We start from the raw sequence: 15,369 nt of genomic DNA on the forward strand, positions 1-15,369 counted from the left end.
TTATAATTTTTTTCCAAAAAATCTGTGGGTTCAATGAACCCCCTTGAACCCCCCCTAGATCCGCCCCTGTCTCGGCATCACCCCACAACAACACTGATCCTACAACAATGACATCCTCACCCACCACCACCATCACCTACCACCACCAACACACTCCAAGACCGAGTCGCCATCATAACTGGCGCATCACGAGGAATAGGCCGAGGAGTAGCACTTCACTTAGCCTCAATAGGTGCAAAACTCGTAATAAACTACACCTCTCCATCCTCCAAAACCCACGCTGATCAACTCGTCTCTCAAATCAACTCCCTCTCTATTTCCTCCATCACCACCCTACGCGCAATCGCTGTACAAGCCGACGTCTCAGACGAAACCCAAGTCAAAGCTCTCTTCAACACCGCCGAACAAACCTTCTACACTCAACCCCACATTGTCGTCACCTCCGCTGGCGTATTCGATTCCAAATACTCCTCACTCTCCGACATCGAAGCAGCCCACTTCGACCGTATTTTCGCTACAACACCCAGGGTACCTTCCTCTGTATCAAGGAGGCAGATAACAGAGTCAAGCGTGGTGGTGGGGGGAGAATCGTGACAGTGTCGTCGTCAGTGGTGGGGTCTTTGAAGCAGAAGTATGGGGCTTATGCGGCGTCGAAGGCGGCAGTGGAAGCAATGACGACGATATTGGCGAAGGAGTTGAAAGGGAGTGGGATTACGGTGAATGCGGTGGCACCCGGGCCGGTTGCGACGGAGATGTTCTTTGAGGGGAAATCAGAGGAGATGGTTAAGAAAATTGCTGATGAGTGTCCTTTGAAACGGTTGGGGAAGGTGGAAGATGTTGCATCTCTTGTTAGGTTTTTGGGTAGTGATGCTGGTGGATGGGTTAATGGTCAGATTATACGAGTTAATGGTGGTTATGCTTGAGTTTTATGCGTTCGAGTCTAATTTAGTTGACAAGTTTATTTAGTACTCCGTCCGTAACACGTTATATACATCGTAATATGTTTAAGGATGAAATTAAAACTAATTTCGGATGAATAATGCTGGTGAACTTGGCTGATTAATGCGAGTACTTGGCATAGTTTATGCTAGTTTAGTAGGTTATCAGCTTAATTATGGCACTGTAAGTTTGTAACTTGTAATTAATGAAATAAGTCTATAAGTGGTGTTTATTATTTATTATACTTTTTTGTGACGATAACAGATCAGAGGAGGGACTTATTTCTTCATAGAAATAATGTCATTTATTACAGAGCTTTGAGCTGATTCTGATGCGTATTTTTGACGGTTTATATCTAGTGGAAGGATTTGAGTGATTTTTTTATGGAAATTTGAAAGATAGTCTTAGAAGGCAACGACTTCTAAGTTTGATTTTAGGAGCAACGATCCCAAAACCCTAGTTAACAACTAGTTTGAACCTTAACAAAGTTCTCTTCAAGTAAAAGCTCAATAATCTCAAATTATAATTCATAAAACATCTTATTAAAATAATTGACATACAACTAGTTTATATAGGAAAAATAAATCTATCCTACTTACCCTGCAAGCAAACTAAATAAAAAGCCCTAATAATTAATTAATGAACCAAGAGAGTCCACTAATTAATTAACACAACTTTAGAAGCCCAAGGCCCCATAACTACTACTAAGAAAATAATTAAAACATTATTAAAAACTCACTTGTAAAACCCCTACTTTAAGAGTAAGGTAAAACCAAGAGAGTACCTAAATAAAGCAATAAAAAATAGTTATAAGAAAGGGGACTCGATTCACATCATTCCCTCCCTCTTAAAAAACTTGCCCTCAAGTTTCGTTCGGAAGACAAGGTACCAAGTCACTAGCCCTCATAGTAGCGCGAATTCCCGCTCCAAGAAGTACTTGAAAAGTATCATAATTCTCCCTATGCACAATCTTGAAAGGTCCTTCCTCTAATGGTTCATTCTTACCTCTAGAATTATTAAAGATTTTTTGAGCATTTAAAGATAAGAAAACATAGTCACCAATCTCAAAAGGGTGTTGGTTTCTCAATGACAACATATTAGCCCTTCTTTCCTTTATGTCAAGTTTAGGCATAATCAACAACTCTCTAGCAGGAGCTTGAATAGGTGGCGCCTTAGGGGGTAAAGGATGTAATTGGACTCTCTTATCCCCAACCTTCACTGAATAAACATTTGTAACACCATTACATAACACCCCTCGATCATATTGCCCAAGACGACCCAAGAGTATAGAACAAGCAGTCATAGGTAAAATATCATACCACACACTATCAGAATATGAACTCATGGAAAAGTTCACCAAAGCTTGCTTTTTAACTTGTAGTCCATCTCCATCATGTAACCAATTAAGCTTGTAAGGAGTAGGATGGTCCCTAGTAGAAAGATTCATAGTGTCAACCAACTTAGTAGATGCAACATTGGTGCACGATCCCGTATCTATAATCAACGAACAACTCCTATCACCCACTTTGCATATAGTATGGAACAAATTTTCCCTTTGCTCATGTGTAGTAGGAGGAACAAAATCAGCATGCAAAACTCTCCTTAGGATGCCGATATGGTGATGTTCAAGTTCAGGAATAATCTTTTCTTGACCCTCAAACTCTTCAAAATCAAACTCTTCCTCTGTATTGAGCAAACATGTACTTTCCTTCTCTTTGTCTTCTTGGTCAAGATAAGCCAACAACATTCTATGTTCCTTCTTGGATACCGTCACTTTGTTACCACAATCTCTAGCAATGTGTCCTACGCCTTGGCACTTGAAACAAACTTTTTTCGCCAATGCAGCTTGTTCGGAAGTAACAACAATCATCTTCCCTTAATTGTTTGAATTGTTAGAGTTGATATACGAACCCTCACCATTAAAGAATGACTTCCTCTCCTTGAAATTAGAAGTTTTCTTTTCTTTCTCCTGTTTCTCAAATCTCTCTGCCAACCTTAAGACATCATCAAGAACACATAATTTGATGTTTCCACCTTGTGAGAAATCGAAGGTGTCAACCCTTTTATTTATAGTCCAATCTTCATCTCCTCTTTTTCCTGCAAATCACAAAGCATGCACAATTTCTCAAACTCTTTAGTGTATTCAGCAACACTAAGATTCTTTTGTTTAAGATGATTCAACTTCAAGAATTGATCTTGGATAAATTCTCGTGGCAGGAACTGTTTCCTTAATTGTCTCTTCAACTCACTCCAAGTATTAATTCGTGGCTCATCTTCTCTCAGTCTCTTGGCACGTAAATTCTCAAACCATAGAGAAGCATATCTCGTCAGTTATAGGTTTGCAACCTTATAGGCTTTTTGCTCATCAAAACCTTTTTAGTCAAAGACCTTTCCATCTGACGAACCCAATCTAAAAAGTCTTCGGCATCCCCATCACCTGTAAATTCCGGAAGTTCCAACAACTTCAAATCTCGATCATTGTCAATTGGAAAATTTCTCATGATTCCCCTAGGTTGTTCATTGTTGATTATTCTTCCTTCCCCAACCACTTGAGTTGACAAAGTTTCGACCCTTTGATTGGTTTGAGCAATTTCTTGCGTACTTTTCTCAATCTTCTCATTCATTCGTTCAAGACTCGCATTAAAATTTCTCGTCATAATAACAAGCATAGTATCAAGATCCTCTTTTGTCAAAATACTCATAATGTCGTAATAATCATAGTCCGATCCTATTCCTAGCCAATTATCTCCAAAATTAATAATCTTACATCAAGTCGTACCAAATGCAGTAAAATATTATGATAATACAGACAAAACAACTAATTACCAAAATACAATCACCTTAAATAAGTATACTTGCATCACACTTATTTTTATTCTTTAAGAAACTCAATTTATACCGACAACGATAACTGCAACACAACAATTATGACGGCACAACAACTTTTTCTTCTAACTAATCCACTACTTCATAATTTGGCAGCAATCAAATCAAATTATGTTGAAATAGAATATAAGTAACTCTAATGAAAAAAATAGATTAAAAAAAATCAACCAACCCAAGTTCTTGTTTTACTAGGCACTTGCAGATTTGAAGACAAAAGTTCCGACTGAATATGTAATTGCGATGTACCTCGCTCGTAGTTATCGATCAGTAATTACCAGGATCGTGTAAGTTGGGAGGCTCACAAACCTGGCTCTTGATACCAATTTGATGCGTATTTTTGACGGTTTATATTTAATGGAAGGATTTGAGTGATTATAATGGTGGAAATTTGAAAGATAGTCTTAGAAGGCAAAGACTTCTAAGTTTGATTTTAGGAGCAACGATCCCAAAACCCTAGTTAACAATTAGTTTGAACCTTAACAAAGTTCTCTTCAAGCAAAAGCTCAATAATCTCAAATTACAATTCATAAAACATCTTATTAAAATAATTGACATACAACTAGTTTATATAGGAAAAATAAATCTATCCTACTTGCCCTGCAAGCAAACTAAATAAAAAGCCCTAATGATTAATTAATGAATCAAGAGAGTCCACTAATTAATTAACACAACTTTGGAAGCCCAAGACCCCATAACTACTACTAAGAAAACAATTAAAACATTATTAAAAACTCACTTGTAAAACCCCTACTTTAAGAGTAAGGTAAAACCAAGAGAGTACCTAAATAAAGCAATAAAAAATAGTTATAAGAAAGGGGACTCGATTCACATCAGATTCGCCTGATTGTGGAGTTGTGGCACCTTTTTTTATTACCTCATGAAAATTGAGAACTACTAAGATGAGCTAGCTTATGCACAACAGCATAATTTTGCCATTTCTTCTAACATGCAAAAGAGATCGATGCCTTTCTTCAGATGATGATAGTATTTCAGGTTGTTTGTCTTAAGTGTTACCTTAGATAGCCCAGCTTCAATGGTGATCTTCAGTCAATGTCGAGCAGTCCATTGCTTCTACAATGTCAACTCTGAAACTTCACCCAAATGATCTCTCATGATAGCCCCAAGACCAACCTTCTTCTCATAAATAGTTGAAGCATCAGAATTTATCCCTATCTTTTAAATTTTGAGTGTCCTAATGTTGTTCATAAATAAGAGGGCGCCCCCTACTCACTGTGAGAAACGTTTTTGTTTCTCACAGTGGCAGTTTTGTAAATAAAATGTACCACTTTAGTCACGGTGGTACATTTTATTTACGAAATAAATGATAAAATTGTATCACTTTGATCACGGTGGTACATTTTATTTACGAAATTGCCACTGTGAGAAACAAAAACGTTTCTCACAGTGAGTAACAGAGATTTATTGTATAAATAATGTGCAGCCATTTATATATAACCTTAAAAATATTGATCGAAATCATCGAATGGGTGGTGATTTGATGTCTAACTTTTTTTAGTTTTAGGGGTGGTTTTTTATAATATAATAAGAAGGTTAGTTCTACTCATTCTATACCTATTTTTTTGTCCCATTGGACTTTGCACAGTCTCCAAGACGTGTATTTTAACGTAAATAACTTTATTTCTATACGCGTAAAAATTATAAGAACTTGATATTAATAAAATATACAATGAGATGATTTTAACAAAATCCCACATGACAAACTATATTATCTCTTATTGATTAATAGAAATTTATGGTCAAAGTTATTAAAGTTTGACTCCATTATTTGCAATGGGGCAAGAAAATAAGGATAGAGAGAGTAATATATAGTGTGTTTTAAAAAGTGGTTATTTAGAGAATTTCCATTTTTTAATGGAAAAATTGTTATTATTATTCCCAACTTTGGGCCATTTACTTTAATTAATCCCAACTATCGATTATTCCTGAATAATCCCAACTTTGGGGGGCATTTTCTTTCATCAGGTCAAATGACCGATGACTTGATGAAAAGGTAACTTTTTTAAAAAAAAATTCTTAAATGTCACGTGTCACAATTTTATTAGTAAAAATAATTAAAAAATAAATAAAAAAAAAAAAAAAACCAAACCCAACCACCTGACCACCCCCATCCCACCGTAGCCCCACATCCCTTCCTACCCAACTCCCACCGGTAAACCACCATCTCCCTTTCAGTGCCTGCCTCACCCAGATCCCGACAACCACAAACAAAAGGGGTTCCGGCAACAACAAATAAAAGGGCTTCAGCCACATTCCGGCAACCACAAACAACCAAATCATCATCGCACCTTCTCGAATTCGGAGCCCGTTTGATGTCCTTAATGAGTTGGGGGTCGGACATACGGGACATGACGACGTAGCGCCGGCTTCTTCGGCGATGCGTTCGAGAGCCATGACATCCATGATGACGCCGTCGCGGAGCAATTGGGCGCCGGATCCGGATCTTTAGGTCGTTTCCAGCCAACAGAATGAAGGGGAGAGGGTTCGTTTTCCGGAAGGGGGAGATAGGGGGGCGCTTTACGGGATGGAGGAAGGGAGTGAGAACGCCAGTCGGCAGTTTCAGGGTCAGGGGAACAATGGGGCTGGGTTCTAGCAGGCGAGGAAGGGGATAGGTGTTCCGGTGGGAGTGTTTCCGGCGAGGGGAAGGGGAGGAGTGTGGGAGTGGTGGTTTTTTTTTATTTAATTTTTTAAAAAAAAAAAACTTTTTTATTTTTTTATTTATTTTTTATTTTTTAGGCAAATCACATGATGACACATGTTCAATAACCTGGTCTAACAGGTCCGCATATTCTAACATGCATCATCATGCATGTAGAATAGCTGCAACAGGCTGAAACGCAAGAGTTTCTGCATGAAACGCAGCCCATCTCAAATCATACAACCTAATTCTTCCGGCGTTAGTTTGTTTCCTTTTTAAAAAATTTGGTTTCCCTCTTCCCAATTCTCTCTCTTCTCTTTTCTTTCCTAATTCTCATCAAACTTTTCGATCAAAAATTTCATTACAATTTTACCTCCTCTATTTTTTCTCCTTCCTTCTTTAATTTCTCTCTCCTCTGTTTTTTTTTTATTTTCTCTTTTGTTTCAATTTTTCGATTGAATTTGTTCCTTACAACATGGAATTGGTTCTTCTTCCCGACGGGATCGTCAATGCAGGTTTGTTAAGCGAATTGTAATTAGGTTTTTAATTTTAGGTTAGTTTCAATTGTAATTGTTTTTTATTTGATTTTTGGTTAGCTTCGATCAATTTCGATTTATTAGGTTTGAATTTTGTGTGAATTTCATTTGTAATTGTTTCGATTTATGTATGAATTTTGGTTTGTATGTGGTGAATTTGTGCTTAATTTCGATGGATTATGTTTTATCTGATTTTTTGAATTCATATGAATTGAATTTTGTTAGCTTCAATCAATTCCATATGTGTATGAATTTCGATTCAATTTTTATGTATTTTGTTTAATTTATATGAATTGAATTTCATCTGATTTTTGGTTATGTTCAATCAATTTGATCTATGTATGAATTTCATATGATTTTCTTAATTATTATGAATTGAATTTTATCTGATTTTCTGCATTTTTTCGATCAATTTGATGTATATATATTTATGCTTTATGTTAATTTTATTGATTATGTCTAGAATTTTGTTATTAATTTTGTTTGACTTACTGAAATTCATCGTTTTGATTATATTAATATCTGTATTTTGCGCTAATTTTGATAAATGTGATTTTTTTTTAATTTTTGTGTGATTACTGTGATTAACTGTTTTGTTATTATGATTTCTGTAACATTTTATTTGTTATGAACATTGACTCTTAATAATGAACATTACATTTAAAATTATGAAGCTATGAACATTGTTTATTTAATATGAAATTTGATTCTTAAATAATGAACATTACATTTGAAAATTATTAACTTATGAACATTGTCTATTAGATAATGAACATTGTCTATTAAATAATGATAATTGACTTTTAAATAATGAACATTACATTTAATAATGAACATTTTATTTGTTAAATTTTTGGGATCTTCTGAATATTATATTCTGTACATAAGTTATGAACTTATTTATTATACATTATGAACAATCAGTGTTATTTATTTCAGATACTACAGCTGCAACTGTATTTACTGAAGCTAAAGAATCTGAATTAATGAGGAAAATAGTAAGTAGTGATGATGAAGCATATGATTTGTACAATGATTATGCTTTTAAGGTTGGTTTTAGTATAAGGAAGGGGAATGTACAAACATTTGGTAAGACCAATGTTTGGCAAAGTAGGAGATATGTATATTCAAATGCTGGTTTGAAGGATGATTCTAAGAAGCATGTACGGAAGTTTGAGAAGTTAGATTTTCGTACAAATTGTGGCGCTTTTGTGGAGTTCGTTATTGATGCAAAAGGTGTATGGACTATTGTGGACCATGAGATGGATCATAATCATCCTTTTATACCAGACCAATTTACAAGAGACATTTGTTAAGGTCTCAAAGAAAAGTGAATAAAGAGCAATTGAAGGTCATAAGTGTAATGAAGGCTAGTGGTGTTAGGGTAATTGATTCACTACGTCTTTTGTCCAAAGAAGTTGGTGGTTCGCCAAATTTTTCGGTGTACTTGAAAGGATGTTTACAATGCTTTGACTATTGAAAAGGCCAATAGACTTGATGGCTCGGATTCCTAGTCCATTTCCCCAAATCATAATCCATTTTTCTTCTTTTCGTGACCACAACTAAAACACTGAGCAAAACTGATTTTATGGCCCCATAATTTTGATCCAAATATTATTTGGTTGGATATGCCTTGAAATAAGCTTCCCAACGATATATCATAAGCCCTATTTCGATTTAAAACGAAGAAGATATAAGCAAAACACTAAAACTCGGTGCAAAACCGACACCCTTGCACTAAAACAGCCATATCTTAAATAAAAAAATAAAAAATAAAAAAAAATAAGAAAAAATAAAAACAAACATTGACCTGATTCTAATTCGGTTAGAAATTAGACAAAAAGATCTTCCAATGTTATATTATATGCCTTATTCTGAGTTACGGATCAAAAGTTATCGAAATTTTAAAAACGCGTAAAAACTGGAAATTACCGCGCCACGGTACTAACTGCCGTGCTGCGGTACTAAATACCGTGCCACGGCACAAAGATCTTCCAAGATTCTTTTCTTAACGCGTTTTATCTTTTAAAAATGATAAAATTTGTACCATGCCACGGCACCTAGTGCCGTGACGTGGTACCTTTTTCTTTCACGGTGCCTCATTTCTAGGGTACCGTAGCTCACTCCCGCACATTTTCTCTATAAATACAAGACTCATTTACGAGTTTTGGGGTAGCAACACACATTCTCTCATCCCTCATACTCTAGCCTTAAACTTATTCTCCTAATTACATTATTCCTCCCTTAAGCACTCCAAGAAGTCCATACAATACCCAAAATCCCGTACTAAACCAAGGCGTGAAAGGTAGAACGCGATTGAGGGTTTGTATCAAATCAACTCTACTTTGATTTAATTTAATTTTAATTTGATTTATTATTCTTTGAAGATACTAACGTTTTATTAATGATGTAGCAATTTGAAGAAACACACAACGTGCAGTGGGCTATTTATTTAATTACTTATTCTTATTTTTATTGCTAGTATCATGTTTAGGTTTCTTATTATTATACTTTTGATGATTTGACTAACGATATTATGGTTAAATTGCTTCCAATATTATTGTTTGTTCTATTGTTTTGTTGATCACCATATTACATGTTTAAAGGGAATATGTGGTTGAAAATCACGACTAATAAGATAATTTGGACAACCAGTTTAGGTACCTTTAATCTTATTCTTAATTCAAGTGGTCACTAAAAATAAGAATTTTTGTGTTGCATTAATATTCAACCAATTTAGCCTAATTTAGTTTGGAGCAAATTGAATCTTCGTTTGTGTGCCTTTGAGATCGTAGAAATATATTTCACAAGAATTGAGTAGAGGCCAATACGGGCGAATGTGACTCCATGACTCACTTCGTACCATCATCCCCGATCCTCCTTTTGTGGTTTTGAACCATATGGAGTTAGTAATCTCATGTATTATGAATGGGGTGTAACCTTCATGGGTTAATCGTTGTCCCTTATTCGTGGTTGCCTTAAATGATCCGTGAATGGTTTACAAGTTCCTTAAAAACTTGTTGGCGGCTTCCTACTTTATTTGTCCCTAATCACATATGTCAAATCCCGCTTCCTATGATTGCCAAACATATTCACACATGCTTATGTAGGCGCGCTTCAATTGACGCCTACATAATTCTAATTATTTTATACAAGTGCATGAAGCAAATAAATACTTCCCTTACTTGTGAAAATGAAGGAAATTCCCTTGTGTTTTTTGGAGAGATGGAAGAATGAAAAGGGATTATGAACACTTTGGTGACTTGATGGTTTTTGACACTACTTATAGAACAAACAAGTATGGCATGATATGTGCCCCTTTTGTTGTTATGAATCACCATTGTAACAATGTCATGTTTGGTATGGGATTTGTTCTAGATGAGAAAACAAGCGGTTTCATATGGTTGTTTGAGTCTTTCATGAGATCAATGGGAGGTGGGCGTCATCCGATTACTATAATGACAGACCAAGCACCTTCTATTGCAGCGGGTATAAGAGAAATGTTCCCAAATTCTAGGCATCATTTGTGTACATGGCACCTTAGGGAGAACTCAAAAACAAATATCGGTAAATTCAGAGCTTTGAAGGGCCACTGATCTTTTTGTTTATTTGCTCAAGTACTGTGAAACTGCTGCAGAATTCAAACATTATTGGCCAAGGTACAAAATTATGAACTCTTATCATGAAACAATGAACTTATGATATCATAAAATGAACATGTGTTTGCTTAATATATTTATCATAAAACTGTTGGCCATTATTATTTATATGCATGAACATGTTTATTTTTTTTTTATGAACATAATTACATATATTATGAATTTATAGGTTTATTTTATGTATATACGTTTTTATGAATTTGTTGATTTAGAATTAACATGTATAGTGGTTCTTTCGTTCTTTGTTATTCTTATGAACATTTTATACTGTTTTATGAACATAGTTAAATATATTATGAAGTTCTTGTTTTTTTTTATGAATATATGATGATGTAGTATATGAATATGATGTTTATTTAAATGAATTTTCTTATACTAGGATGATGAACAAGTACAAGTGTAATGATAATGATAATGATTGGTTGAATCATTTGTACTCGATCAAAGAAAGATGGTGTCCAGCCTATTCTAAGGAATATTTTTCTGGAGGAGTTTTGAGTTCACAAAGGAGTGAAACCACAAACCATTCGGTTTCTCATAGATTGAGGAAGACGGATGGTTTGTGTGATTTTTAAAAGACTTTTCTTGATGTTGTGGCTGAGTGGAGGAGTAAGGAATTAAGCAAAGAAGACTTTCGTTTTTTGAGAGGTAATCGTCATTTGGCGGTTAAGTCTTCTTATTCATACTAGAGAGGTTTATACTATTTCGGTTTATATTGTGTTTGAAGATCAATTTGCTAAAGCCATTTCTTGTCTCAAGAGAGAAAATATGAAAATGATGAGACAATCACTAGTAGAAAATATGAAATGCGCACCGGTTCAAAACCCCCCTTTCGCACCGGTTTTGAACCGATTTAGATTTGAGAGATGCCAACAAAAAAAAATTAGCACCGGTTCAAAACACGGCCACGTTATTTTTTTGGTATTTAATAACAATTGGCACTAGTTCGGTTCAAAAGCGGTGCCCTTAATGCCCCAAAAAAAATTAAAAAAAAAAACAATTGGCACCAGTTCGGTGCCAAAACCGGTGCCCTTAATGCCCTAAAAGAATAAAAAATAATTTTTTTTTTTTTGCATTTTTTACACTTAAATTGATATATAAACACTAACATATATATAAAGTTACATATTTTTATTAAAAAAGGCTGCAATATTACAATTTTGGTACAGCAATTGAGTACTCTCCGAACTTGAAACGTTCTTGATGAATTTGACTTCATTTACATGAAATGATAGGGAAGAACAATTTTGTACAAGGATTCTTCATTGCCCTCAATTCCTTGGTCTTGATAGCATGTGCTCAGACTTCTGGGAGTGAGAGAAAATGCAAACATGTTAATTTCGAGTAGATGTCAAACTACACATAAATGAAACTAATTCAAGCAAATTGGAATAGAGATAGTATGTTTGGAGTAAGGTAATAATATGCTCTGTATCAAGGAATGGCAACAAAAAATTAGTGTAATAGTATGAAACTAATGACAATGGCCAAATTTGCAAGTTTATAACCATTTAAACCCCATATTTGTACATAATTAGTCTTTCCATCTAAATAAAAATAAAAAAAAAAACAATAAAAAAAAATAAAAAAATAAACTAAATTTAGTATCAACCTACAACTAGAAAGGTATTTGAATGTTTCAAACTTTCAATGGAACTTTTTGTAATCGTAAACAAAGTGAATATGATAAATCTAACTGACCTGCTCAGTGTATGGCAAATACTTCCCATCAAAAGTAACCACAACCTTGTCCTTTCCATCAACGCCTTTGACCTTATTGATTGAGCAATAGAAATCTATGGCTGACATGCTAAACAAGCTAACAAAATTTAATATTTCTAATATGGAACACAAGCATGGAAAATAACCGATGGCAATTCATAGTTTTAAACCTGTTAACCGATGCGAATTAATATTTTTGGCACCGGTTAACCGGTGCTGAAAAACACTGCAACGCTTTTTTTTCCGACATGTTCAAACACCTTCACATAGTACTCTTGTATGATTCAGAAGTATACAAGTAAACTAGACTTATCATAACCAAAATAATTCATTTTCTCAATTAGAGAAAAACTAAGTAAATGAAAAAGAGTTCAAGCAACTGATTTGCATGAATTTGAGAGTGTACAACATTCATTCCAGAAATTCAAATTTGAACACTTGAGAGTAATTAAACACTCAAAAAATTCAGTAAGATATTTCCTTTAGAATAGAGCACACTTATCTCTCAAACTAAGTGTTAAAACACCAAGAAGAATTCCTTCTCATATTACTTCCCAAGGAGATAATCTATTACAAATAGCAAGATTATTACTTTCCAATCCTCAATTTAATATCTTCATAAGCAATATCAATAATTCACTCTTGCATAAATATCCTTCAAAATCAAATTAGCCTAATAAAACCTTATCTAGGGTGACTAGCTCATAGCCCCGATATTTACTAACTAATGCAAGAAATTATGTATGAGAACAATGTGCACATTTAAAGGTCTCATATGTCCCTATGCATCACTAATAATAGACCCATAAATCAGTTCACAAATCTGCCCAAAAGTCTCAACAAATCAAACATAAAATGTATTGATTGGAATCTACTGGCAAATAGGTGATGATTATCATTTGGGTGTATTATCTCATATATTGGAATTTCATCATAATAGACAAATGGATAGGAGAAAAAAAAAAGGGAGGCCATTTATTAAGAGTCTCAGTTCCCCCATAACTATCACTGACAACCCACCTTCTTCCATGACTACCAATTCTACCTAAAGACTACAATCCCAGAACACAAATGGTTCATGGGAGGTCAATGGCAAATATTATTCATCACTTCACTAGAATTTGGGCTCTCTCAAGCAAAGGTTTCATCATTGACAACAGGGACAGACATATCGATAGTCAATGGGGTAAAACAGCGACAGACATATGGATAGACATTGGGGTGAAACAAGGACAAGCATTGGTTTGTTATATTGGGGTCAGTTAAAAAGGGACATAGTCCAGGAGTATATTTCAAGCAACAATAATCAAGGGACATAATCAAGGATCATATTCCAAGCAACATTAAACAATGGACATAATTAAGGGACATATTCCAAATAACATTAATCAAGGGAAATTAAAAAAGGGACATAATCCAAGAAACTCAAGCATATATCACAGACACACCAACATCAATAGCAATAACAACATATCACAATCATACATCCCCTGGCCAGCAACATATCATAGTTGCTGGCAACCATTTATCAACAAGCAACACACAATCTTCCATCTCAGTCAACAATAAATCAGAAATTTCATCAACAACTTCAAGGGACATAATCCAATAAATTCAAGGGACGATATATAAAAGGGGAATCAAGTTACCTAATCAAAGGAGCACCCTAATTTCTACTTCATCCATGAAGCATTCAAATTATAGTTATCTACAATTAGGATGGGACACACATCTTTGAAATTCAAAGAATGTATGCATTTAAAGGGACAATTCATCAACCACTTGGATCAAAATCAGAAGAATAATCCATAATTAAGGCCAAAACCGAAATGAATTCATCAAAAAAAGCCACACCCGAAACTAATTCATATATGTTATGAGTAAAGTTAATTCAAAATTTCACAAAATTCATCATCATTCCTCAACAAAAACCAAAATTCATCAACAAAAACCAGCAATAATAATCCAACAACAATAACCAGCAACAATAATCCAGCCCGCCAGCAACGTATGCTGGTATACAACATGAATCGTTCATCCGCCACTTAAACATGCTTCTAAGTATAGAATTAAAATAAATTTAGAAAACTTAAATAACAGAGAGGTTAGGGTTTCAGAAATCTACCAACAAATGTCAGCAAGCAAGTTCATTTCGAACAGGGAGACTTAGTTAGAGCATTTTTCGGGACCTTTCATGAACTGGGGTTTGTTTCGGGGTTTTTTTTTATGTCCTGCGAGAGAGTTACAATTCCAGGATTGGATCTGTGCGCCTGTACCTGCAAAACAACGGAGACTCCGGTTGGTGGGAGCTCCGCCACCGACGATCAAGTTAGAACGTGTTAAGGAGTAAAACGTGCGGAAAGTAAAGGTGATCTGGTTCCTCCGAAGAGAGGAGTGATCAGGCTAGTTGCGTTGGGCAACCTTGGAAGGAGTGCAATTAATGCTAAGTCAGGTCTAGCAATTAGTATGCACGTGTGTTTAGGCTTCTCTCGGTGAGTTGATTCTCCTGTTTAATGGAGGCTAATTGCCTGTATTTATAGCCTCAAAGTACGTGCCTAATACTAGGTTTTCTAGCAAAACCTAGGACTGATTGGGCTTGCCTCGGGATTCGGGCCTTGTTGGTCGTTTTCCAGGTTGGCAGGTTATGGGCCACGTGGCGTGGCTTGGTTGGTCCATGTTGGACCTCTCGAAGTGTGACACATGGCAGTCCTTGATTGGCCCACGCGGCTGACACGTGGCAGGTGCTGATTGGACCACGTGGCGGGGAAAAATCCCCTAACCATTTGCCCCACACAAGGGTCACGTGACTCATCACGTGATGCTTGTGACAGGTGTCGGCTCGTAACTAGGCGACAGCCTGTGATGGGTGTCGGCCTGTGGTAGGCCTTCTGTTTTTCCCGCCTATTTTTTTTTTTTTTTTTTGAATTTTGGATGTGACCCTTCACATTCTGATATTGCCCTATATAAGGGC

General features: G+C 35.4%; 1 pseudogene; it reads left to right on the plus strand.

The window, feature by feature from the left end:
- The first annotated feature begins 111 nt into the window (after positions 1–111).
- Positions 112–1,960, plus strand: LOC110704716 (annotated as a pseudogene).
- Positions 1,961–15,369: the final 13,409 nt, after the last annotated feature.

This window comes from Chenopodium quinoa, unplaced genomic scaffold, assembly GCF_001683475.1.
Source record: "Chenopodium quinoa cultivar QQ74 unplaced genomic scaffold, ASM168347v1, whole genome shotgun sequence".
Taxonomy (NCBI): Eukaryota; Viridiplantae; Streptophyta; class Magnoliopsida; order Caryophyllales; family Amaranthaceae; genus Chenopodium; species Chenopodium quinoa.